The 26,203-nt window shown below is 39.7% G+C and overlaps 1 long non-coding RNA gene across 3 annotated transcripts; it reads left to right on the top strand.

Annotated features, from left to right (window-relative positions):
- Positions 1 to 1,699: 1,699 nt before the first annotated feature.
- On the top strand, positions 1,700 to 15,811 carry LOC120316233. Of its 3 annotated transcripts, none has more exons than XR_005558892.1 (5): positions 1,700 to 1,721; positions 4,884 to 5,104; positions 5,917 to 6,092; positions 12,494 to 12,631; positions 14,306 to 15,811. It is a non-coding gene; the product is annotated as an uncharacterized LOC120316233 (long non-coding RNA). The 3 variants fall into 3 exon arrangements; XR_005558890.1 differs by having other exon boundaries at positions 12,724 to 15,811; XR_005558891.1 differs by lacking the exon at positions 1,700 to 1,721 and adding an exon at positions 4,089 to 4,245 and having other exon boundaries at positions 4,927 to 5,104; positions 12,724 to 15,811.
- Positions 15,812 to 26,203: the final 10,392 nt, after the last annotated feature.

Here is a 26,203-nt window from a genome sequence, read left to right as displayed (position 1 = left end):
TTTGAAGATAGATCAGTGCAAACACTCAGAGGAAGACAGATAAACCAGCTTTGTGAATTTGATACTTATATATTGTAATTCTCAGTCAATTATTTCTTCATCAAATTGCAACTGGGAGTATTTGGATTCATGATGGTTCTCCCTAGTGAGCTATCAATCATCTGGTTACAGATTTGATATTCTGTTAAGACAGGGTCTTCAGACGTGGCCCTTTTATGACTTGTGGATGTCAACTCCCAGAATTCCTCAGCCAGCCATGCTGGATGAGGAATTCTGGGAGTTGAAGTCCACAAGTCATAAAAGGGCCAAGTTTGAAGACCCCCATGTTAAGAGATCAGTATCTGGGATGAAAAACCTCAGACATGGCTGTATTGCTCATTACCTTGGTTATTTCTGTCTGGGGAATTCTAAGAGTTGTAGTCCAAGAGTCTTAAAAGTTGCTAAGGTTCTAGGGTGCGATTACTCTGAAGCACTTCCCCCCTCCCCCTTCTAGCTTGGGACTGAGCAGTCTCTTGATCTAGGTATCTTTCTGGGAAAGCTCTGAGTTGGCCAAATCCACCCCCTCTGCTGCGGAAGGTGCACATTCCATTACACAAGGTACCATGGGAGTTGCAGTCTAAAATATCTGGAGGGCAGCAGGGACTCATAATGGAGTCCCTTCCAACAAATTTACATGAGATGGCATATGTATGAACTATTCCAGTGGTGGCCAACATATGGCATGTGTGCCAGAGGCGGCACTCAGAGCCCTCTCTGTTGGCACGCACGCTGTTGTCTCAGCGCCGCCTCCCCCTGCATCCCCCTCCTCACCAGTAGCCCCCTAGAGGAGAGTTGCCCCCAGGCACAGCCTACGCGGAGCAGCACAGCCAAGGAGATGGCAGCTGGGCAGTGGGGACAAGACTTTGCCCTCGCGCCCTGTCACACTCAGATGATGCTGTGGGGCACGGGCGGCAGGCGTGGCCACCATGGCACTGCTGGGCCACCTGGGTGATCTGCTGTGGCGGGCTGTCGAGGTGGTAGGTGGCTCTGCAGGCAGGTGGGACAGGGAATGGAGTGGGGGTAGGGTGGGGCAGGGAAGCAGGGCGGGGGTGGTTTTTGGGCATTCGGTCTCTAAAAGGTTCTCCATCATTGAACTATTCCAACCTGATCTGAATTGACACCCCGGGCTTTCTTTACCTTTCTTATCTGAGAAAAGAGGACAGCTCTGATCCTGGCCATTGACAGCTGTTCTCATGCTAGTTGGGATTCTTTCCCAAACTGTTATTATGTCACTCACCCATCATCAGATATGCCAACATCAGATATGGTAACATTAGCTCTCACATCTTACAATATCAAAGCAATAGCAGTACAGGCTTTATGCCAACCACTGTTAAATCATCAGATACCCCATTATTGAATAAATCTGTATCTGAACGGAAATGCAATGATTTGCAAACAACATTGCAGGTAATTTTAAACGAAGCTAAATTGGAGGAGGAGAAAGGCGAGGACAACAGCACCAGATTCTAGCTGGAAGAGGTAATTATTCTGACTTGCTATTTTAATTACAGCTGTGAAACACGAAATGTGCTCCTAATCCCTTGTTAAAGAACAGGAGGAGGAGCATTCTCAATCCTTATACCCAAGTCAGTTCAAATTGGCTTTGCAATGCATTCTGGGAAAGGCTGATCCTATCCTTTCTCTTCTGTGTGGTGATGGCAACCGCAATAAAAAAAAAGGTTAGTGACACACATTTCTGCATCCATTTCTAGTTTTTAATAGTGTGTTTAGTTTAACCACTCGCAAATCTCTCAAGGGATATTGTCTGTGCCTTGGTAGATGTAGCTAGGCACTCAACAAAAGACTCCATGACAAGGTTCCAGGAATTAGATAAGTAATCTGTGGCATCTTAGAGTTGAAGAACACTACTCATTCTTTAGTAGAGGAAAAGGGGTCAGTCTTCATGTTTTAGTCCACATAACTAAGATTTGTGTGATTCTGTCTCACAGAGGTGGCCTCCTCCCCTAAAAAAAAAAAAAAACAATAACAAAAAAAAAACAAGACTAAGACTTTATTCAGTTTAACTCCCAAATGAGTGTAGGACTAAAGCTTTTGTCAAATCTTTCTTTTATAAACTAGATAATTTCTAGTTGTTGCTTCAGGAACTTTGAGAATTGTAATCCCAACATTTCTGAAGGGTGCTTGTGAAGTGCAAAGCAAAAAGTTGATATTTTTGGCACCAAAGGTTAGGTAGTTATTGTCCTTTTCTCTCTCTCTCTCTTTGCACTTTTCTCTTTCTTTCCTTTCTCTTTTTCTAACTTTTGTTTCTTCTAGATGTTTACTTTATGGTGAAACTTGTTAAAAAAAAATACTACCAACATTCTGGAGGGGTAGGGGGAATTATTTTAACCTGTTCTCCACATTGCCTACATATGTATGACAATATTGCACCTACTCTCATTATATATACTAAAACTCAATTAGTCCCCCTTTTTCTTAGAGGCATTTTATTCTTCCTCATATAACATGAGAGGAATTATGCTTAAGAAAGAAGAATGCATATCATATTGTTTGAAGAGAGGTTTTCTTCTTCCCTCTCAAATACAATTCTCTTTTTTGTCCTGGAACAATTCTGTGCTGGACCAGTCAGTTAGCTTAAGAACTGTGTTAAAGTATTTGGCATTTACAGGGTTAATGTTGTATCATTGGGAGAACTGTATGTTAGAATGTTTAGCATTTAAAGGGTTAAATGCTGTTTCCTTAAGAGATGGCTTATGGGTAATGCAATTTTAGCTGTTAGTTAATCCTATAGTTCATCTAGACAGTGGGAGGAGTTAAAAGTTATTGCAGGACATTCTGTTACGTGCCAGGGTTATAAAAATCCTTTGTGCAACCAGCATGTGGATGCATGTTTGGCACCTATAACCACGCTAAGCTGATATGGAGAATTATTGCCTTTTACTATTCCGGAACCTGAACTAAGATGTCTTGTAGTTGTGGTCTGGACAACATCAACTCTATGGAAATGAACAGATATGCAAATGACCAGAAGCATCTTCAGCACAGTAAGTCTTTGCTTAGAATTTCTGGACAATAAATACTTGTTTTAAAATCATTTTCATTGAATTGATGCTGTCCAGACTAGAACTACAAGGCATCTTAGTTCAGGTTCCAGAATAAATTCTGTGGTTTTAAAAATCTTATCTGGCCATTAGCTACAAGTTGTAGGAAGGAGGAGGAGGTATGAACTTCCATTCTACTGCAACATGGAAGATGACCATTTTGACCTTCCTCTCTACCTTCCTTTCTCTTTCCCTTTAAAAAAGATTGCTGGAGAGAGAGAAAAAATACCATCAAGTACATCTCCCAAATAACAGAAGCTATGCAAATCATTGTTTATAAACAATGTTGTCTTCAAGAAGGACATTTATAGTCTAGTTTGGAGAACAGGTTTGCGTATTAAGGGGTGGAGGAAACGAAAGCAAAATCCTTCCTTACCATCTAAGGATGGTATAATGACATCTGGGAAACACCAGTAAGATTAAGATTTCATATCAGTATGAAGATATAACTCATCTCAAATGTAATGATGATTACACAGGGGGAAGGAAGGAAATCCCAATTTTAAATGTTAATTATTCATCCAATTGAAATTTTTTAAAAAAAGATTCCTCTGATTTCCTGCTATAGAACTTTGTTGATGGCCTGCATATTTGTTACTGCATTTTTGTTTATGTTTTCAAGTATGATTTGGCACTCTCTATTGTTTTCTTGATGCTTATTTATTTATTCTGCACCTTTGAGTCAGTTTTTGGCTCCTGGTGTCTGCCTGGACTTGTCCCTGCAGTTTTCATGGTAATGTTCTCTGAAGCGGTTTGCCATTGCCTCCTTTCTAGTGCTGACAGAAAGCAACTGGCTCAGGGTCACCCAGCCGGCTTTCATGCCTAAGGTGGGACTAGAACTCATAGTCTCCTGGTGATTGTCCCAAGGTCATCCAGCTGGCTTCATGCTCAAAGTGGGAGTAGAACTCACAATTTCAGCTCTAAAATTTCACGGTTTCAGCTCTAAAAATTCCCAGCAAGAACTGTCTGATGCCTCTACTCAACTTGCCTTTTGTTAGAACGTACGGTGAAGAGCACCCTATCCAAGTCTGTTTCAAGAAGGGGAGTTTATTTCCAGCTGGGTGCACACAGCAAGGTCAACCACACATCAAACTGGACGCAAAATGGTTTATTGCAGTGTATAGCTGGCTTCATGTCAAAGGTGGGACTAGAACTCACAGTCTCCTAGATTCTAATCTTTTGCTTTTAATAGGATCATTATTAATGGTGGAAGGACAATGTTATTTATTTAAATATGTAATATAGAACTTCTAAACTCCAGGAAAAAAAGATAATAAAAGGAGTGACAGTGATGAAAATAAAATCTGATTCATTTTCCAGTGCCTCTACTTGAAGCTGGTATTGATGGTGCTTGAAATTCTGGAGATATGTTGATAGTAGAAATAGATCAATCTTTTCCAATTGGGTAATATCCGTATTCAAATTGGGTAAGAATTCCAGAAGATGTAACTCAGATACTCATGTAGCAAAGTCAGAGCTCATTACTTTCATCTTCTTGAAATCCTCACCTGAGTATGTAACATCCAGGTAACCTTGCAAGAAGAAGAAAGATAGGGATGATAAATTCTGGTGTCCTTCTGAGCATGTCTCATGGCTTTCTTTAAAAATGAAAATGGCACATTCACCAATCATCCAACGGTAATGTGTCTACCTACCTGGAATTCAATATAAAAAACATTCACCTGTCTGAAAGAACATCTATCTTTTCCACCATGGAAAGATAAAAGAATTGGTGAAGGTTTTGTTTTTAATTTCTCCACTTTTCTGCTTTCCTTTAAGGTTAAACTCACATCTTACTGATGGCCATCTGTTTCCCCCCCAGAAATTGGCAGCTGAATCAAACCAAGAGGTGCCTTTACAGATGTGTTACTGCGTTGAAATCTTGACAGTTTTCAGAATCCACATACAAGGTGGCTTTTGTCACTTCCTAAAGTTGTGAATGTCTCTTTGGATTTGCTGTTAACGCGCTGAACCAATCTACAAATATTCAGAAGATAAAGGTAACAGAAGTTTAATATTTGATGATAGATGGAATCTTGTTCCCACTGTACCATTTTTCTCTGAGTATTTGTTCAAGCATGTCATTCTCCACAATATTTATTTATTGAAGAATTTATACTTCTCTCTTTGGCATTGAGCTGATCTTACCCACTCAAGTTGACCACTGATTCTCCCCAACAGAAGGGACTATGTGGACTTTCAAAAAATGTGTTATAGCTTTTTGTGGTACACATTTTTTGGGGGGGACTCAGAGGCATATAGAAATAATTCCACATGTTCTCTGTGTTAACTATATTAGCTAATTCTCCTCTGAGAAACTAGATGAATGAGGAGAGGGAGTATAAAACTGCTAATATGGTCTATTTGTTGTGTATGTGTGTTTTGCTTGTGTGGGTGAGCCTTAGAAAAACCAAACATCAAAAAAGACCTTCCGCCCCATTTCTTTTCTGTACTTTTAATCCATATTATCGACCGCAAGACCAAGCAATTTCATTTTTAAAAATAAATGCATAAATAAAGGGCCTCTTAAAATACAGATGTGGCTGTAAATCTACCTTGAGTCGGAAGCATGTTACTAAATTTTATGTTGATTTTCAATTTGTAATGTTCTTATTATCCAAGCACATTAGCTGGGCTCCTTCAATCAATTGCATTACTATATATATCTTTCCAGGGAGGTCACCAAGTCTCCTGTTGTAAAGCAGGAAAGAATCTTGTGGCTACTTTTTTTATTATGGCATAAGTTTATGAGTCCAGAAAAGCTAATGTTATAATCAATGTGTTAATCATTAAGTCTTTTTGTTCTTCACAGTAGATATCAACCTCCATCCCAGGTCATCTGATTCAACCTCTGTTTTTCAGCCAACCATTCATCTTAACTTCCCAGTATGTTATACATCTTAATCTCACTAGGAAGTCCTAGATGGAATATAATCACTATTTCTTGTTGCTACTGGATAGCAACTGGAACTAACTTACAAGTAACAGGTAAGAGAATATGATTAATAATATAGTGTTAATTAGACTGGAGGGGAAGGGAAACAAGGCACTAAAGCATTCAGTGAAATGTTTCACTGTGTCCCTGCACAAACAACCCAAAGACATATTTAGGGTTAAACTAGCTCTCTTCTTTTCAATGTCTACTCCAAACCAGCAGACAAAGGTCCTTATCTAACAGCTGTTTAGCTGGTTTAACCATAGCCTCAATTATGTGAAATCTGAAGGATTAGACGAGCCACTAAGGAGAATTAATCACAACTTTAACAACTGATTCTGCAGCAATAATAATATAAAAAACACTCATAATCAGTCAGTGGGATAATCCAGTCTTAACCCCAACAATTGGTGTTCTCTCTCCCTACATTATGCCCTTTAGTGAAGGTTATTAAATAGTGTGGTTGTGGACTAATATTGGTGCTGATTGGTCAGGAAATTGGGCTGAAATGGGTGAGTCAAATTGCTCATTGGCATCCAGAACCATTCATCTAGATCAGTGAGAGATAAAGAAGTTGTTTTACATGATTTTAAAGACCCCAGAAGAGAATAACTGGCCATACCATGCATTTCTGCCACATTCCAGAAACTAAATGAATAAAGCAGCTGTCTGACCTAGCAACAATTTTCAATGGATTGCAATTGCTAGGATAAAACATCCCCATCCCTTCCAAACCTATTAGCACTTACAACTAGGACTGCTCTAAATAATCTTTTATGAACATTTTCAGGTTAAAAAAAAAAAAGAGAGGGAGAGAGAAAAAAAGTCTTGCGGTCAGAAATGTTTCCATCACACTTCCTATAATCTACCTGTCCTTTGTTGCCACTTCAACAGCAGCTCTTTCCTTTCCCATTCTCTTAGCAGCTTGCTTCCATTTGAGGTTCATGACTGCTCTGTTTCCACGAGTTGCTCCTATCCATGAAAATATACTTAAATAAAGCAAGACAAACTATGCTTACTCAGATACAACAATGACATCTTCTGTCCTGTTTTCACCTCCTTTTAAAGTCTTAAGCCTAATTGTCCAAAGAGAAAAGTATATGTATATGTATGTTTATGCATATGTGTGTGTGTATTTATGTATGTATGTATATATATATAATTCAAATTTCTTTTTTGTTGACAAAGAGTTAAAGAGTTAAATGGGAGACTAGAATAGCAATTTTGAGCTCGAAATAGCTATTCTAGTCTCCCATTTAACTCTTTAACTCTTTGTCAACAAAAAAGAAATTTGAATTTGTAATGTATCACAATAGCGACTTGAGCCTGCTTAATGCCCCTAGTTTGGGCGGCTACAAGGCAAAAGTGATTATAAGTAGAACTGCAGTATAGCAGTCAAAATACCAAGGTGCATCAATTAGACCGATCTGTCCAGAAAAAAAATTATATATATGTGGCAGAAATGCATGGTATTCTCTTCTGGAGTCTTTAAAATCATGTAAAACAACTTCTTTATCTCTCACTGATCTAGATGAATGGTTCTGGATGCCAATGAGTAATTTGACTCACCCATTTCAGCCCAATTTCCTAGCCAATCAGCACCAACATTAGTCCAGAACCACACTATTTAATAACCTTTACTAAAGGGCATAATGTAGGGAGAGAGAACAGCAATCATTAAGGTTAAGACTCTCACTGATCTAGATGAATGGTTGCTAAGTTATGTTTGACTCTTTGAGACTCCATGGACCACAGCAATCCAGGACCCCCTGTCCTCCACTGTCTTCCTGAATCTGTCCAAACTCATGCTCATTGCATCAATTTGTCATGGTTCCGACTAATGAAAGAACTTCCAGGCATGTTTATCCTAAAGCCTTTATTAACAGTGTTACAAATTGACGGCACATCATGGAGGTTTATGCCAGAATCTGAATTCCTCTTGCTGGCATCTAACTTTTCTTGCAGTCACAAGTCACATCTTCCAATTAGCCCAGAGAGCAGAGATTCACTTCCCTTCCTCTTCCAGGGCTTTTGTTATTTCCCCTCCCTTTTCTCTGTCATCTGAATTAACTCTAAAAATACCAGACAGTTCTGCATATTTTGTCAAAGCAAGAATATTCAATATTAGCAGCGTTGACACAATTACTCTTTCTAACTATCCCATCTTCTGCCATCCCTTTCTCCTTTTGCCTTCAGTCTTTCCCAACATCAGGGTCTTTTCCAATGAGTCTTCTTTTCTTGTTTGAGTGGCCAAAGTATTTGAACTTCAGCTCCAGTACCTGTTCTTCCAAAGGACATACATAGACATATAAATAAAAAATGGAGAGTAATCCTTCTGCCCAGGGATATTGCTAGGGATTTACCTGTCCTATTGAAGCTGATAAGGATTTGGTTTAAATTACAAGTAAACATTTGAACGATGCAAGAACTAGGGTTTTGACAAATTAACCACAGATATCCTTAAGCAGGGGGACTGGAATAGAAATTCAAGTTACATCAGCACCTCACTGGTCTTGGCTGATCTTAGAAGCAATCTGGCATCTTGATTATTACTTGGATGAGGGCCCACTTAAGATCTCTGGGCCTGAAAGGAGATAATTTCCAAGAAAACTGCATGGCTGTATTCAGCAAGAATCAAGCTTGTCTTGAAGAAGTTTCTTTCTTTAATCTGGAAGTGCAGGGAACAAACATAATCTTCTGCATGCAAACCCTCTTTTCTACCAATGAACGATGATGAAGGAAGAGTTACATTTTGCAGCCTAATACTTGATGCATCCTGAACAAAGAGGCTTTTGTCCAATCAAAATCTAATGGAGGAGCATACAGCAAATGATCAGTGACGTGTTATTAGCTTCATGCAGCTCCTCTTAAGAAAAAAAGTCAGCATCCAGGATCATCCTTGACACTAGTATTCAGAAGATCCCCGCAGTGGTTAAAATAAGCATCTTACAAACAACCTCAAATGAGTTCTAATTGCCTAAAAATGCTGCATTACAACTGAGACAGAGAGAGGTATGTGACTCTCATAGTATTGTTCTGATTATGTGGCACTTTCAGGATCAGCTGCAAGTAGACGAAATTAACCCATTGCCATTGGAGAAAAGAATCCTCAATTATGGAGAGCAGGCAAGGTAGACTGGGGTTGAGTTTGATTGTGTGGTAGAAGCAGCAGGCACAATTTTGGAATGCAAAATGACCCTGGTGAGGGATTTCATTTTTAAAGCTGTCATTTGTGTAATTTTAGCCAAGAAAGTAAATGGTTGCAGATCAGAGCTAGAAATGTACTCTAAAAAGTAAGGGGGAATAATAAAAAAAAGGAACCATACAACTCAAATGAAAGAGTTGGAAAAAGTTATTTACTTCTAACTCCTTACTGTGTGCAAGAATCCAAAGTACAGCATTCCCAACAAATTAAAACATTCCCAAGGTTTGTCCAGTTTTCACTTGAACACATCTTTCTAGGCAATTGCTACACTGCTGATCTTCTCCTACTTTTCATCAGTAAAGGATCCAACTATCAGCTCGTGAAGGTGAACTCTAATTCAACACACCAAAATAGTTTTCCTCTCTTGTTAATTGTTCTGATACTCACCGCAAGAGAACAGAAAAAAGTAGAACACTTTTAGAGTACTTTTCAAATTATGTCACCTTCTTAACATATCTTACAATGAGAAAAACCACCAGACTAAGATATATTAGGTAAAAGAGGGGGAAAACTTGTAAGAGCTGGTGTTGTCTTGGCCAGTAGGGAGACTATATATAGCTTTTTAATTGCAGGTTAGATAACACCCTCTCCAAATTATCCTGGGCTCTTGAGAAAATTACATTATTCATTCAACAAATGGGTGTAAGGTGCTTCCCATGACTTGGTAGAACAGTGGTTCTCAACCTTTTTAATGCCGCGACCCCAACCGGTCATAAGTCGAGGACTACCCAACCGGTCATAAGTCGAGGACTACCCAACCGGTCATAAGTCGAGGACTTTCCCTGCCCGGGAGCTCCGCGCATGCGTGGTGCTGCCCCCTGCGCCGGCTCAGACGTAGCTGGCAAGGGGCAGCAATGGTGCAGGGCGACCACTGGCTGAGGCCACCAGCTGGCCCAGCCCAAGGGAGGTAAGGCACCCGTCGGGCCCCACGCGTGCCAGCAACCCTCCCTGCACCCGCCGGCCTCCCACCTCCCACCCCTAGCCCTCTTTTACTTACATTTTTAGTAGTTGCTCAGCAGGGAGGGGTGGAAATTTCCAAACACCTCGCCTTCGCTGCAGACAACTTGCAGCACCGTTTGCAGAATGGGACTTTTGGCGGGCTCAGCAGGGCAGAGACAGCCTGGACAATTCCTATTGGCTTTTGAAAGCCAATAGAATAAAAGGAGTAGCACAGCTAAGGAAAAGGGGGAAAAAATGGCGGACTGCGTTGTTTGGCGACCCCGGTGAAATGGTCATTTGACCCCAAATGGGGTCCCGACCCACAGGTTGAGAACCACTGTGGTAGATCATCAAAAAATGCCAGGTAGTGTATAGTCAAGAAAAAGCAATGCACAACACACAATTACCACAATGTTCTCTAATTCTGCCTTAAGTCTTTAAAAAACTTCAGTAGTTAATACTCAGTTGCTAATATAATGAAGCCGAATGTCAGTGAGATTTGTGATGGAATGAGGGCAAAGAAGAAGCTGCAGAAAGTCATCTTGTCAATTGCACTGAGATTTGGTAATGGTAATGAAGGGGGGAGAGAGAAAGTTCAAATAACATGACAAGTTTATTTGAACCTTAAGGTATTTGAACAAGAACCGGAAGTAGAAAAAATAATTGTTCAATGAAGGAATTCTGGGAGTTGAAGTCCACAAGTCTTAAAGTTGCCAAGTTTGAAGACCCCTGTTCTAAGCTTTGGAAAGAACTCAGCTGGTAACATATGCTGGAAATGTCACAGCTTTATGAAAAAGCAGGATGCTTAACCCCAGTGCGTAATTTTCAACAAAGCAATCAGCACTTTTTAATATACTTTCTACAAAACCCAAGTGCTACAATGATTCTGACTAATACTGTCAGGCTCACAAAGGTCATTACGTATTTACTGCTTTTATTGTTCACTTCTACAGCTTTTTGTCTCCAGCGCAACTATTATGTGAATAACTAGCAGAGGGTGTAGCTACCACTGGATAGATTTCAGAGAAGGCATGGTTTTTGCAAACCATTTTTCTTCCATCTTAATCTTATCTTAATCTTTTATTTTGCAACTGACTCATGGTAAGAACACCTCATAGCACAGAACCTAGAACATGGGATGTCTCATCCAAGATCCAATTGCCAGCTATAACCCATCATGTTATAACTGGGTGGGAGGTAGGGTTTTCCACTGAATTAAGAAAGCACTCATCTGATGCCCTATATTTTCAATTAAGCTGGTTAATGTCAGATCTAAGTATTATTCATTCATTGGATTTCTAAGGTCACCCAACCTCAAAAGGTCTCTAGGTGGCTTCAGCAAGGTCTTGTTCCCACAGCATTCTGGATTAATCCTTTTCTATGACTGCAAAATCAGGGCCACCACAACCTCATGTGTAATTTATGCATTGCACAAGGGCATCACGTTGGCTGAGTCGGAGCAGGGAGCAACAATTAGTAGTTTAAAAAATAACCATGAAAAGCTGCATGGCTCACTTACATTGAAAGTGATTGCCTAGGGAAGAGAAGAAGATATAGTAGTTTGATTTTTAAAAAAACAACAGGTTTTTGAGGGGGAGGGTGCTGATTGGAGGTGCCTTGTATGCCAGCAGTGGCTAGTATATTGAAGTATATATTTATTTATTTATTTAATTTTATGCCACCCATCTCCCCCACAAGGTAAAACAAAGCTTACGGACTAGTAGCCGAATTACTGTTATCTTTCCCCATCTTCTTTTTCCATCCCCCTTTTATAGTTTGTCTTTTTTACATTGTGACTCCCTCCCAATGAAACAAAACTTCCTCTTAGAAACTATCCTGAAACTCTTCATGTTTGAAAAGTGAGATGTAAAACCTCTTTTTTTTAAAAAAAATGAAAATTTTCCTTTGTAGTCAAAAAAGAATTCCTCTTCTTTAAAATTCTGTAATGTATACATTCGATGTTTTTTGGGGGGTGGTGGGAGAGGGTGATGAGGAAGGTACACACACACACACACACACACACACACACACACACACACACAGGGTCAGTTTCCAGTAGGTCACCATGTGCCTTCAGGATGAAGAATTTTAATCGGCTGATGGATATGAAAAAATAAATTACATTGGCAAAACGCAATAAACATTAAAAGGAAAATGATGAGGGTAATATAAGAACATTGATTTAACAAGGATGATATAGAGGAATTGTCTGCTTTATAGGTTTCTAGATGTCTATTATGGGCTCTATATTAAGGGATATGGCTGTACTCTTGATATACTTAAGAGCTGTCGGTAATTCCTATTTCACAGTCTGCTGCTTCAATTCAGAAACCATGTTCCAGCTTGGCTGACTCCATCCTGGGTTTGTTGGAGGGTGACTGCCTGCCAAAGGTGTATTTTCAGGAGCTTGTCATGGGATGTGGTTATATTTTTCACAATTAAGCAGAGGTAAGAAGAGGTAACAAGCATTGCCTCCACATTTCTCCTCATCTTCTCCTCTACATCCTGCTCTGGAATTCTAATATCATTTTTTTTTTCAGTATTCCATCTCTCTACTGGAGATTCAGTGTCATGATCCTCTTTGCAACTGACTCAGCTCCCTTCCCAGCTCTCCAGAAGACAGAAATCTGCTTTACTAAAACGACCAAAGTCATACTAGATTATTAGACATGTTGAGAACTGTAGCTTGTGGCAGGCCTCAGATCATAGGTCTTCCTAGGACCTTGAAAATACTCACAGCTATGGATGACTTTGGTCCCACTGCAAAATAGTTCATGGTTCACCAAACATTTAATAATGTATCTATATCTATCTATCTATCTATCTATCTATCTATCTATCTATCTATCTATCTATCTATCTATCTATCTATCTATCTATCTATTTCTCTATCTATCTATCTATCTATCTATCTATCTATCTATCTATCTATCTATCTATCTATCTACATATATCTATATATCTGTCTTGCGAGTTAACAGGGTTGATGTTATATGTTATATATGGTGGAAACTAGTTGTTCTGCTTCAGATACCACATAATCTCCTCCCAGAAGGTAACAAGGAAAACAGGTCATGGAGAGGATGCGTAGTGTCCCTGACAATATTGTAGACCCGGGTCAAGCAGCACGTACATGCTATGTCCTGAATAGAAGAAATTGAACTTCCAATAATATTTTCTGCTGTCCTCACCACTCTCTGCACAGCCTTCCTGTCCAAAACAGTAATACACCCAAACCACACAGTAATACAATATGACAGGATGCTTTCAATTGTCCCTCTATAGAAAGTGGTAAGGAGAAGGGAAGGAAGGTGCACTCTTCTCATACGATGCAGGCATTGCTCTGCCCACTTCACCAGTTTCTCACTGTTGAGTGACCAACACACACACACACACACACACACACACACACACACACACCAGCCATTAACAGTCACAGGGACATAACATTTATATACCATTCAAAAGAGACAATAGAAAATCTAAAAAGGAAATAAAAAGATCACAACATCTCCTTCCCAGCATTCAACACCCAGATAAACAGGGATTGACACCAGACAAACATCTCAGTGAGTTCCATCATCTTCACCAACCATTCCTTCATTGTACGTATTGCCAAATCGTTGTCCCTCTACATCAGTGGTTCTCAACCTTTTCTTCAGCATGGATCCCCCCTTAATACCTTTGGTGGCCATGGATCTTAACTCCAGATTTAAATCATTTCTTCAAGCCTTCACAGACCCCTTGTGATGACATCGCAGGCCCGCAGCCATCCGAGGACCACAGGTCAAGAATTACTGCTCTACATTGACTGCTTAGCTTGCAAAGCTCCAATTAAAATCCCAAGTTATCTCATGGGGATTCTTTTAGTTTGAGAAGGGAAGGCAAATGGGAAGACTGGAGAATGATGGGAAGATTTATAACAAGGGGGGAAATGATCTCTTTCCACTGTTTCACAACCATAAAATAAGTTCAAAAATATAATCAAGAGGATTAAAAAAAAAGTAGGAACTTTTCATAGGAGTCTTTAAAAAATATTTTTTGCAATTGGTAGTTCAGCACCTGGCTGGCCTAGGAGCATCTTCTTATCTTGTAATACTTGTATTTACGTTTCTCCTTCAGGAGTTGCCAGCTTTAGATTGGACCCATTAATCATCATCATCATCATCATCACCACCACCACACAGTCAGCCAGATGTTCAGGCTGGATTTGGCACTATCGATTAGACAGATGTGGATGTTTGATGGTATCACAGATATCATTGCAGGATGGAAGCTGTTCCTAGTAAGGCCACCTTTTGTAATTGATTGATGGTGAATTTGTCAATGCCAAAGATGTTCAAATGGTGCTCCATTGTCTTTATCATTATTACAGTGACCCCCATCTTCAGTGCAACCTTGTTTTCTGTCCCCTTAGCTATTCTCTCAACGCGAAGCATTCAAATTGGTTACAAAAATCTCAGTGTAGTGTCTGCTTCTGATAATAAATTCTGGAAATTAGCTTGCTTCTCTCTAGGGAAATTGAAAACAAAAGGAGAGAAAGCACTCCATTAAAAGAGAAAGAGTGAGCACTGACTAGTCTTGAAAAGGCTTCCTATATCGGTGCATTTCTCAGTATGCTAATAATTCTTGATTAGAGTTTCCAAAGAACTTAGCTGCACATTGTTGAAGTCTGCCTTTCTGCTCATACAACTTCTTTTTCTAGTTTCCCCTGTACCACAAGGCTCACCCTCTCCTTACTGAATTAACCCATTTGGGTATTACAGAGGCTTATAGCATGGGGGGGTCTCATATTTAGAGCCCCAAATACAAGCCAACTATGTCTAGGTAATGATAGCAACTTGCAACACTAGAAATTTTTCATGGATCTTGTTTCTTCATTTAATTCAGCTTTCAGGGAAAGGCTGGAGAGCTATTTGTCTGGGGTGTTTTAACCTGGATGCCTACATTGAGTAAAAGGTTGGACTTGATGGGTATAATGTCTATTCCAGTTCTAGAATTCTAGGTTCTAATTTCAAAATCCAACTGTAAGACATCATTTCAGGCAAAATGCAGAGATGTTATCTCCAAAGAGGGAGAGAAAGAGGGAGAGGGAGAGGGAGAGAGAGGGGGAGAGGAAGAGGAAGAGGGAGAGGGAGAGGGAGAGAGATCTGCAACAGAGAGAAAAAGAGATGTCAGAGAATGAACGATTGTCTCTACCCAGTTTGAATTCAGGTCCTTCCTCACTGCTTGCTACAGTCCAGGCCATGAAATGATCCCAAGTGGTGGTGTGATGATGATGATGATGGTGGTGGTGGTGGTGGTGGCCCATACCAGAAGACAAAGATGTCCAATCATGTTTTAGAGCATGGGTGATGAAATTCTGGCATCCCAACTCAAATGCAACCTTAATGCCAGCCCTCATAGCTAATGAGGGCTATGGGACAATATAAAGAGGGACAATGGGTGCCCACTTCTGCTTTAGACAGCTTTCATGTGTAGAATAAATACTTCAGTGACATGGCAAGTGCTATCATGAGCAGATGGCAACATAACAGAGAATGAAGGTGCTTTATACATTGCAATAAATGCTCATTATATGGAGGAGGAGAAGGCATTGGCCTTTTGCATATTCAGAAGGACCTACAAAATAACCTGACTCTGTATGTATGTATGTATGTAACTATGTATGTATGTATGTATGTATGTATGTATGCATATATATATATATATATATATATATATATATATATATATATATATATATATATATATATATATATATATATTTCAGTCTCCTTAGTTACCTTTGGAACTAAATATATCACATCACTCCTGAATGCTTATCACAGTAAATAACAATGAGAGTCCTTTTAATAACCAGTTGAAGCAGAATTGAAAGTATAAATTATGCATCTCATGTCCAGCTGGTGAGTTATGGAGTCCCTCCCCATCCTTTCTCATGGAGAGCTGGCATTGCCATGTAGATTTCAGCCTTTTCAAGGGATAGCCTTGGTTAGGAGTGTCAGTCTTTCTTTATGACATGAAGAAATATCTACCAGCTTTTTGATCTATATCTTTAAGAATGGAAAGAGCAATTATGCCCCTTATAGAAACAGGCAAAAGGGAAGCTTGATGAGCCACGTTTATATAATCTATTCGGTATCATGATCAGGGTACAAAATCTTGACATCAGGCTAAAGCTTTCTCATTCTAATGTTGGATCAGCTATGGAATATACAGGTGGAGAACACTGAAAAGTGAACAAGATGTAGTGTGCTGCAGCTGCCAAAAAAGCCAACCCAGTGCTAGGCTGCATTAACAGAGGGATAGAATCAAATTAGGTGAAATGTTAATACCACTCTACAATGCCTTGGTAAGGCCACACTTGGAATACTGCATCCAGTTTTCATCACCACGATGTAAAAAAGATGTTGAGACTCTAGAAAGAGTACAGAGAAAAGCAACAAAGATGATCAGGGAACTGGAGGCTAAAACATATAAGGAGTGGTTGCTGGAATTGGGGTATGTCCAGTTTAATGAAGAGGATGAGGGGTGACATGATAGCGATGTTCCAATATCTCAGAGGTTTCCACAAAGAAGAGGGAGTCAAGCTGTTCTCCAAAGCACCTGAAGACAGGACAAGAAGCAACGGATGGAAACTAATCAAGGAGAGAAGCAATCTAGAACTAAGGATAAATTTCCTGACAGTGAGAACAATTAATCAGTGGAACAACCTGTCTCCAGAAGCTGTGAGTGCTCCAACACTGGAGATTTTAAAGAAGAGACTGGACAGCCATTTATCTGAAATGGTATAGGGTTTCCTGCCTGAGCAGGGGGTTGGACTAGATAGACCTCCAAGGTCCCTTCCAACTTTATTATTATTATTAGTGGGCAAGGGTGAAGTTCTAGAAGCACTGGGGTTTGAAAGAAGAGTCAGAATTTCATGAAATCTCTCTAAGATCATCTGTTGTACTTGACTAGGGGAATTTCTGTCCATCTTTGGGCAATCCTTCTTAGATAAGCAATGCTGAGTTTTGGAAGAGAATTGCCTTTATGAAAAAGACAACTCTTAGAATAAGAATTGACTTATCAAGATTTCTCCTAGCCTCATTAGAGTCTTTTCTGGCACTGAACAGCATACAAATTGCAAAATTAGACAGAGAGGGAAAAACAGACAGACAGACAGACAAAGTGGCTGCAAGCGATGAGCATGATAGCCTAATTCATGGAGGAGACCTCAGGGTTGAGATGGTTGTTCTAAGGCAGGGGTAGTCAACCTTGGCTCTTTTATGACTTGTGGACTTCAATTCCCAGAATTCCTGAGCCAGCTTAGCTCAGGAATTCTGGGAGTTGAAGTCCACGAGTCATAAAAGAGCCAAGATTGACTACCCCTGTTCTAAGGCTTTAGAAAAGGCTCTAATGGTCAATTATTGCAAGCTTTCATTTGCATCTTTTAAACCCTTATTCGACCAGATTGATCTTTACTATCCCATGTAAAAGATAGGAAGTTGAGGGTAAGAAGTAGAGACTACGTTATCGCTTTGAAATGAGTCTACCATATTTCAACTTAACTTATCCTCCTCTAGAACAGCCAAACCATCCATCATTAAAAAAAAAACCATTATGCTTAAAATATTAATCCAATATGTTATTAATAACATAGCCTAGGAATCTATCTTTCAAAAGACAGTTTTTATCATCTTGTTCCCTTTAATTTGCAGTTTGTCCCCTTTCCCAAAAAGAAATTTCTCTTTGAACAGTGTTAAAACTGTTTCAAAATGTATGATCTTAAATGTCACTTTTTATTTTTTTAAAAAGACGGGTTTTTTTGAAGAGTTAAAAATAGTTAAAAATACACACTTTGATAAACCATTTGGATTCTTTTTTTAAACAAAAACACGATGTCAAAAGGAAAGGGAAGGAAGCTTTTCTTAATATCCATATAACACCAACTCCTCTAGATATTAGATGCATATCAATTAGATGCTGAAAAAATTCCTGCCCTTGCTAAATACTTTAAAAAAAAAAAAGATGCACTCGAATTAATTGCTTGCATGCATATTGAGGCAATGCCAAATGCTATTTTGTTTGTGTGAATGGTCAAAAAATTAGACGGAGCTTTTCTTTCACTTTGTGTTACTTTGGATTTTTTTTTTTTTAAAGTCAGATTATATTTTTAGCTATCTGTGACTGGAGCCGCAAGAATTTTACCAATTCCCATACAATGAAAGGGAATCTACATTTCAACTTTTGTTAACACGGTTTACATGGGGCTACTTTTAGAGCTGATCTGAAAACTCCATCTGGCACAAAATGTAGCAGCTGTAGCTAATAAAGTCCCTTGAGAGAGCTTGACTCCTAGTGATTTCAGGGAAGCATCTCTGTAATTTTCTTGGCAATAGCATGGAATTAGTTTTCCACTATTTTCTCCCTGTATGTTTCTGCAACTTACAAATCTAACTAAAGCCCTGGGATTTTCAGGTAGTCTCCCACTGAAGAACTAACTGTCCTTAGGTCTAAACCTGCTTAGATCAGCCAAGGACATGGGATGCTGCTATCCATTCATGGACCCTAAGCATCTACAAGTTATGTTAGAAGAGGCAGAGAAAAGAACAGGGGTCTTCAAACTTGGCCCTTTTATGACTTGTGGACTACAACTCCCAGAATTCCTCAGCCAGGCACGTGTGCCTGCCTGAGGAATTCTGGGAGTTGAAGTCCACAAGTCATAAAAGGGCCATGTTTGAAGACCCCTGGAAAAGAATGGTTAACATTTGAATATGTTGTAATTGTAGAAGATTAGTCCTGAAGCATCTTGAAATAAAGCTGGCAGGATAAATAAATGGAGTAAATTTTCCTCAGAATCAATCAGAATAAAGCTGAAAGGGATCTTGGAGGTCTTCTAGTCTGCTCAAGCAGGAGACCCTATACCAGGGGTCTTCAAACTTGGCCCTTTTATGACTTGTGTGTGGTGAGGAATTCTGGTAGTTGAAGTCTACAAGTCATAAAAGGGCCAAGTTTGAAGACCCCTGCCCTATACCATTTCAGACAAGTGGTTGCCCAGTCTTTTCTTAAAAGCCTCCACTGATGAAGCACCCACAACTTCTGAAGGCAAGCTGTTCCTCTGGTTAATAATCCTCACTGTTAGGAAATTTTTCCTTAATTCCACGTTGCTTCTCTCCTTGATCAGTTTCCATCTACTGTTTCTCGTCTTGACTTCTGGTGCTTTGGGGAATAGGTTGACCCCCCTCCTCTTTATGGCAGCCTCTCAAATACTGGAAAAACTTAAGAACTTTAATGTTTTCCTATGTTCTTCTAAATGAACTTCCAAGTACCTCAGCTATTTCTTTGACTTAACAACAGTTCGTTTAGTGCTTGTTCAAAGTTATAACAGCCCTGAAAAAAGTGACTTATGACCATTGTTTACACTTATGACTGTTGCAGCATCCCCATGCTCACGTGATCAAAATTCAGGTGCTTGGCAATTGGTTCATATTTATGAAAGTTGCCGTATCCTGGAGTCACATGATCATCTTTTACAACCTTCTGACAAGCAAAGTTAATGAGGAAGACAGATTCACTTAGCAACCTTGTTACTAACTTAACGGCTGAGGCAAGAAAGGGTGTAAAATGGGGCAAAAATCACTTAACAAATGTCTCACTTAACAGAAATGGTTGTCATAAGTCAAGGACTATCTGTATTGGGTTGCTTACATCTCTAACAGCTTCAGTAAGAATCACCATAATGGATGGTCCTTTGATGCCAAGTTATTCTTACCACCTACTAGAGACTCAGTCAAGAGTCACTTTGAAACAAGATGGGAGGCAAATAAATTTAATAAATAAAATAAAAATCCAATCATAGGGCATGTACATTTCCAACTGACATTATAGGGTGCTTACTTATGAGTCCTGTACATTAAATGTTAGGGGGCAGTTTTGATCCTAGGGATGGATCTGCTCTGTGAGTCTCATTTTCTATATAGCTTTTCTGGTTGTCCTGGGAAATTTCAGTTAGCTGACATTTTGGGACAAAAAATATCCCCATATTGTAGTGGAAGCCTAAACCAGGTTTATTATTGCTCACAAAGTTTTTTTTAAAAAAATCAGCCAACTAAAACAAGCTAAACTTTGTCTACCAATCTATCTCAAAAGTGATTTCAGAGGAAAATTTCAGTGTTGCTCAGTGTATATTTTTGAATGTTTTCAAATGCTTTCTTTCCCATTTCCAAGGAGAATTACAGAACAATTCTACACCCATCTATTTTACAGTAACCATTTAGTTGAAGATTAAAATATCTTTGGGGCAAAACTAAGCAGCATCATGCAAGAATATCTTTCCAAGGGTTTCTCCAAATGGATTATACCGGACACCATCAGAAGTTATGGATTACTGGTTATATAATCCATATCCAGTTCTGAAACAGTGTCACTCTGTGAGTCAGATGGGCAGGCTCTAAATTTGTTATATAAATAAAAGGATTTCACAGAGCTTCGCATCTCATGATATTCCGTCCCCTTGTTAAAACTAACAGTAAGCCTTCTCTAATTTTCTGCATGTCTCAGAGTGACCTTTAGTGGCTGAATAATATATTGCAGATACAATCCTTTAACTTTATGAGTTGCTGGAAGAGTGGCGTTTTTACTTTCTCGTTTCAAAACAGCACGGACCTAATCCATTTTGCTATTTATCTTTCCTTAGCACAGACAGCATGTGAAAGAAACTTATTGGAATATATCTGGAACTTAATTAAAATCACACAAGGTTCTTCAGTAACCCTGCTTATTATAATATTATTACAGAAATAATGATACCATTCTAATAATATGGTGGACTCTCTGAAAATTCTGTATAGGTCCCATGTAATATCTATAAAACCTTTTTTTTTTTTTTTTGGTCAAGTTTATGGCAGGGAAAGAAAGGGATAATTTTTTCTTCTTCTTCTAGCTGTCCATATAACTACGACCGTTGTTTGCATAAGCCCAAAGATGCACATCAATAAAACTGCTTTATGTGTCTATCAATCTGCAGCCCCATAAAGCAGCAGTTTTGCCTCGCCTGCTTTATTTATACCACTCTGTAATTTGGGTACATATTTATTGGCATCTTTAAAAAGAGAAGAAAAGAAGAGGGGAATAGATACAGTTGGACAGATTTGAAATTTTTGCGCAGATATGGATTGGTGTGACCTCTGCAAAAGGGAAACACAAAGGCAGTACCTGAACTACAGGCCTGTTGCCAGAGATGGTAAAATGGAAATAAGCTGTATATAGCAAATGTCTCATTCTGTGCCCCTCCCCACCTCACAGCAGCCAGCTAGCCAACCACTTCGAAGTTGAGCAAGATTACACATGCACAGATGCTGCCTTGGAAGCCAAGATAGCTGCCAAAACAGCAGTTTCACTGAGGAGTGGAAGAACAGATGGGCAATGCAATGCTTAATCATCATCTCTTGATCCCTGGTGTCTCTTCAAAGAGGGACAACAATTTGCAAAAATATAGCCATGTAGTAGGCAAGTCGTCAAGACATGCTTGGCCACATAGGAGCAAAGCTGAGAGTTTGCACATCTAGGAATCAATACAAATGGCATTCTAGTGCAACACACGTGTGTAACTGGACATGGGATTCATAGTAAGTGAGGCTCTTATTTTGACGAGGTATGGCAATAGCACTTAGACATATATCCCACTTCACAGTGCTTTTATAGCCCTCTCTGAGCGGTTTACAGAGTCAGCCTCTTGCCCCCAACAATCTGGGTCCTCATTTTACCGACCTCAGAAGGATGGAAGGCTGAGTCAACCTTGAGCCAATGAGAATTGAACTGACAAACTGCTGGCAGCTGCCAATCAGCAGAAACCCAAGTGGTTTCCTCCCCCTTGAATTTGGGGGTCTTGGGACAGAGTTTTAGCCTGCTCCCTATTTCATAATCGTAAGGGGAAAAAAAATGGTACAGATTGTTGGCATTCCCAGAGTGAAAGACATAGAAAGGCTTTACAGTGGTAGTGTCCACCTCGGCAACTTTAAGACCTGTGGACTTCAACTCCCAGAATTCCCCAGCCAGCCTGGTTGGGGAATTCTGGGAGTTGAAGTCCACAGGTCTTAAAGTTACCAAGATGGGAAACTCGTGACATAGAGCAAGGATAACACACTTAGTCCTGTTTCTGAGAACGTCCACTCAGTCCTCTTAGCTGAGTTTCGTCTCAACTTGACTTCCAAATCCAACATCAACCGCATTAGATGAACAGGTGTTTGTCACTCCAGAATCCTTCTTCCACTTATTTCCTTTATAGAGTAAAAAAGTTGGGGAGGGGAGTTGTTGACATCAATCTTTCTGCCCAGACCCTATTTGACAATGTGTCTTGAAATTGATTAGTACACATGAAAAGGTCAGACCTGTTAGAATGACATTCCCTCTGCTGTGACTTTGTCCTGTTTTTAATGGCCCTTGCTGACACTAATTTCACAACAAGCCAGTCCTTTATGACATCCTTATTGGAGAGCGTTGATACACAGTTTGCCTCCATTTTCTTGGGTGCAAAGCTGGATAAAAGGCTACCTGGCCAATAATTGCCACTCTGCTTTCTCAGCAAGGGGCATTCAGATGAAATAAGTTGTTCGGGGCATTTAACTGAAGAATTAAAGAAGGAAAAACTTGATTCACATGTGCTCCTCCTTATTTCTGTAAAAAAACGCTTCAAAAATAAAAATTGGCTCTCATGTGCTGGACTAAACTGCGGTGTCAGTCCAACTTTTGCATTACAATTTTTGTTCCTTGTTCTTCTTCTCCCCCTAAACACCTGTTTCCTCTATTTAGTCCCTCCAGCTGCTTCTCTTGGTTGTTTTCTATTCATTACAGCATCAGATAATACACACCAATGGACTTATTTGCGAAAATATATTGGAAATCAATTTTCCCTGATGAACGGTGGGCTCCTGACATGCAACTGTAACAATAATTTTAATTAAAGTTTGCTGCAATATGCCGTTTATCGCCAGCATCCATCAGCTTCTTTCTCTCTTTCTTGCCATCTTTAAAGGGGGAAAAGGAGGGAGAAAGGAAGGGGGAAATAAAATGTTCTATCAGTATAATCTTTATCAGATGAAAGGCTGATGCAGCTGATACACTGGTGTCCCAGTCATTGGAGGCAGGTTACAGAAGGGCAGCAAGTCTGCATCTTCTCTATAAAGGAAAGTAGGACATCCTACAATTAAACAAGAAAAAAACAAATGTGCAGATATAGAATAGGCAGTGCCTGGCTCAATAGTAGCAACTGTGAGAGGGATCTAGGTGTCCTAATAATGGACCACCACTTAAATATGAGCCAACAGTGTGCTCCAGCTGCCAAAACACCAATGCAGTCCTAGGCTGCATCAACAGAGGGATAGCATCAAGATCATGTGAAGTGATAGTACCATTTTATACTGCACTAGTGAGGCCACACTTGGAACACTGCATCCAGTTCTGGTCACCACAGTACAAAAAAAAGGTACTTAAGGCCCTATTAAGAGTGCAAAGAAGAACAACAAAAATGGTAAGAGGACTGGAGGCTAATCTGTGTGATGAACGGTTAAGGGAACTGGATATGTCTAGTCTGTCAAAAAGGAGGATTGGGGTGACATGATAGCAGTCTTTCAGTACTTGAGGGCAATGTTCAAATATGTGAACAACCGGTTCTCTGTGTGGATGCTGCTTCTGGAAGTCCATTCTGGGCCTAGGCAACAAAAAATTAGCTACCAGTTCTGCCAAACTGGTGCAAACTGGCTGAATCCCACCACTGTTTGAGGGGCTGTGACAGAGAAAAGGGGGGGGTCAACCTATTCTCCAAAGCGGAGGGCAGGACAAGAAGTAAAAGATGGAAACTAATCAAGGAGAGATCCAACCTAAAATTAAGGAGATATTTTCTGACAATGAGAATAATTAATCAGTAGAACAGCTTGCCCCCTGAAGTTGTGGGTGCTCCACAAGTTCAGAGGGAAGTTTCAAGGCAGAGATTGGACAACCATTTATCCAGAATGGGATGAGATCACCTACTTAATCAGGAAGTTGGACTAGAAGACCCCCAAGGTCCCTTCAACCCTGTGATTCAATGATTCTTTTCTCTTCTGTACTCAGTGTCGTAATAAATGACAAAAGGGTTGTGGCTGGGTTTGCCATGTTGCATTCATTTAAAGGAGACAAATGAAAAATAAGTGCTTCTATGAAGTTGAATTCATAGTTGGTTGCTTTGTTGGTCCATTTCTCCACAGGGAACGAAGCATTAGAAAATTGTTTCCTCCTTCAGTCACAATCAGGATCTGTACATGGCCAGCATCACCATTTCTGCTCTCCAATCCCTCAAACGTAGTTTGAAAATGATGTACCATCTCATAACCCTGATAACAAGATTCAAATAATCATTGCCTTGCCCCAAAATGTCACAGATCCTGGAAAAACAAAAATTATCCCAGCTTTAGTCAGAAAAGGAACATAGTGCATTGATCGTACCCTGTATTTTTCTTGCTGCATGCTATGTTTATATGTTACAATCAATCAGTCAATGAATTAATGCCTAAGGCTCCTATGTTAGTCGGGAGAGCTGCAAAGCCATCAAAACCACCTTTGTCTTTGAAAGACCTGCTAGAGGTCTGAAGACAGTGGAGCAAATCAAGAGCCTGAAAATACAGAATGGGCAACCTACAAACTCCACTGAGATTTGAGATTTCAAAGAAAAGATAAGTCTTCCAGTACTTTCAAATACTGTATATTGTAGCTGAGCTGGAAGTAAATTGAAATCATAGCCAACCAGATGGGACTATAGAGGTCAGGAGCTGCTAAGGAATTAATAATAGTAATAATAATAATAGTAGTAGTAGTAAAGTTGGAAGGGAACTTGGAGGTCATCTAGTCCAACCCCCTGCTCAGGCAGGAAACCCTACACCATTTCGGACAAATGGCTGTCCAGTCTCTTCTTAAAAACTTCCAGTGTTGGAGCATTTACTGCTTCTGGAGGCAGGTTATTCCATTGGTTAATTGTTCTGTCAGGAAGTTTCTCCTTAGTTCTAGGTTGCTTCTCTCCTTGCTTAGTTTCCACCCGTTGCTTCTTGTCCTGCCTTCAGGCGCTTTGGAGAATAGCTTGACTGCCTCTTCTTTGTGGCAGCCCCTGAGATATTGGAACACTGCTATCATGTCCCCCCTTGTCCTTCTCTTCGTTAAACTAGACATACCCAATTCTAGCAACTGTTCCTTATATGTTTTAGCAGCTCCTGTAACATCATCATGTAGATATGCCATAAACACACATATGTATATGTATCTAGTCAAAGAATTTCCTAGGATTGTGAAATGTGCTGTATCCCATACAAATCCCAGGAATTATTTTCATATACTGTATGAATCTGTCCATCTATCTATCCATCTATCCTTCCATCTCTCTCTCTCTCTCTCTCTCTCTCTCTCTCTCTTTCTCTCTCTCTCTCTCTCTCTCTCTCTCTCTCTCTCTCTCTCTCTCTATATATATATATATATATATATATATATATATATATATATATATATATATTGTATATATATCTGTCTATCTATCTATCATCTCTCTATCGATCGATCTATCAATCAATCGCTATCATCTATCAATCCCATGCTAATTTGTGCCCTTGCTGATTTTTTTGTTTTGTTTTGTTTTGTTTTGATGGTGACATGTCTTATCTTTTAGGAAGTAAGGCTACCCTTGTTCTTGAGCTTTTTAGAGATGAAGCTGGATGCAAAACATAGCTGTTCTCCTGGCCACTCATGAGTGACTTCAGTAAATTAGATTGTAATTACCTTCTGCCTCTTTCACTTAGAAACAGGTGGGTGGAGACCCCTCTTCTCCAGGGAGACTTCAAGAACAAACAATAAAATGTCTTAGACAATTCTTTGGGACTGGAATAGTAATGAAACTGTTTCTTTCCTTCTTTCCTTTTTTTTTCCTCTTTCCTTTTCCGTTTCCTTTCTCTTTCTTTTCTGTCTTGCATTTCTTTGATTCTAGCAAAACCAAGAGAACAGATCAATAAACCCAAG

Source organism: Crotalus tigris, unplaced genomic scaffold (genome assembly GCF_016545835.1).
Source record: "Crotalus tigris isolate CLP2741 ecotype Arizona unplaced genomic scaffold, ASM1654583v1 scf7180000019302.1197242, whole genome shotgun sequence".
NCBI classification, from domain to species: domain Eukaryota; kingdom Metazoa; phylum Chordata; class Lepidosauria; order Squamata; family Viperidae; genus Crotalus; species Crotalus tigris.
This window is presented reverse-complemented; position numbering and strand designations above follow the sequence as displayed.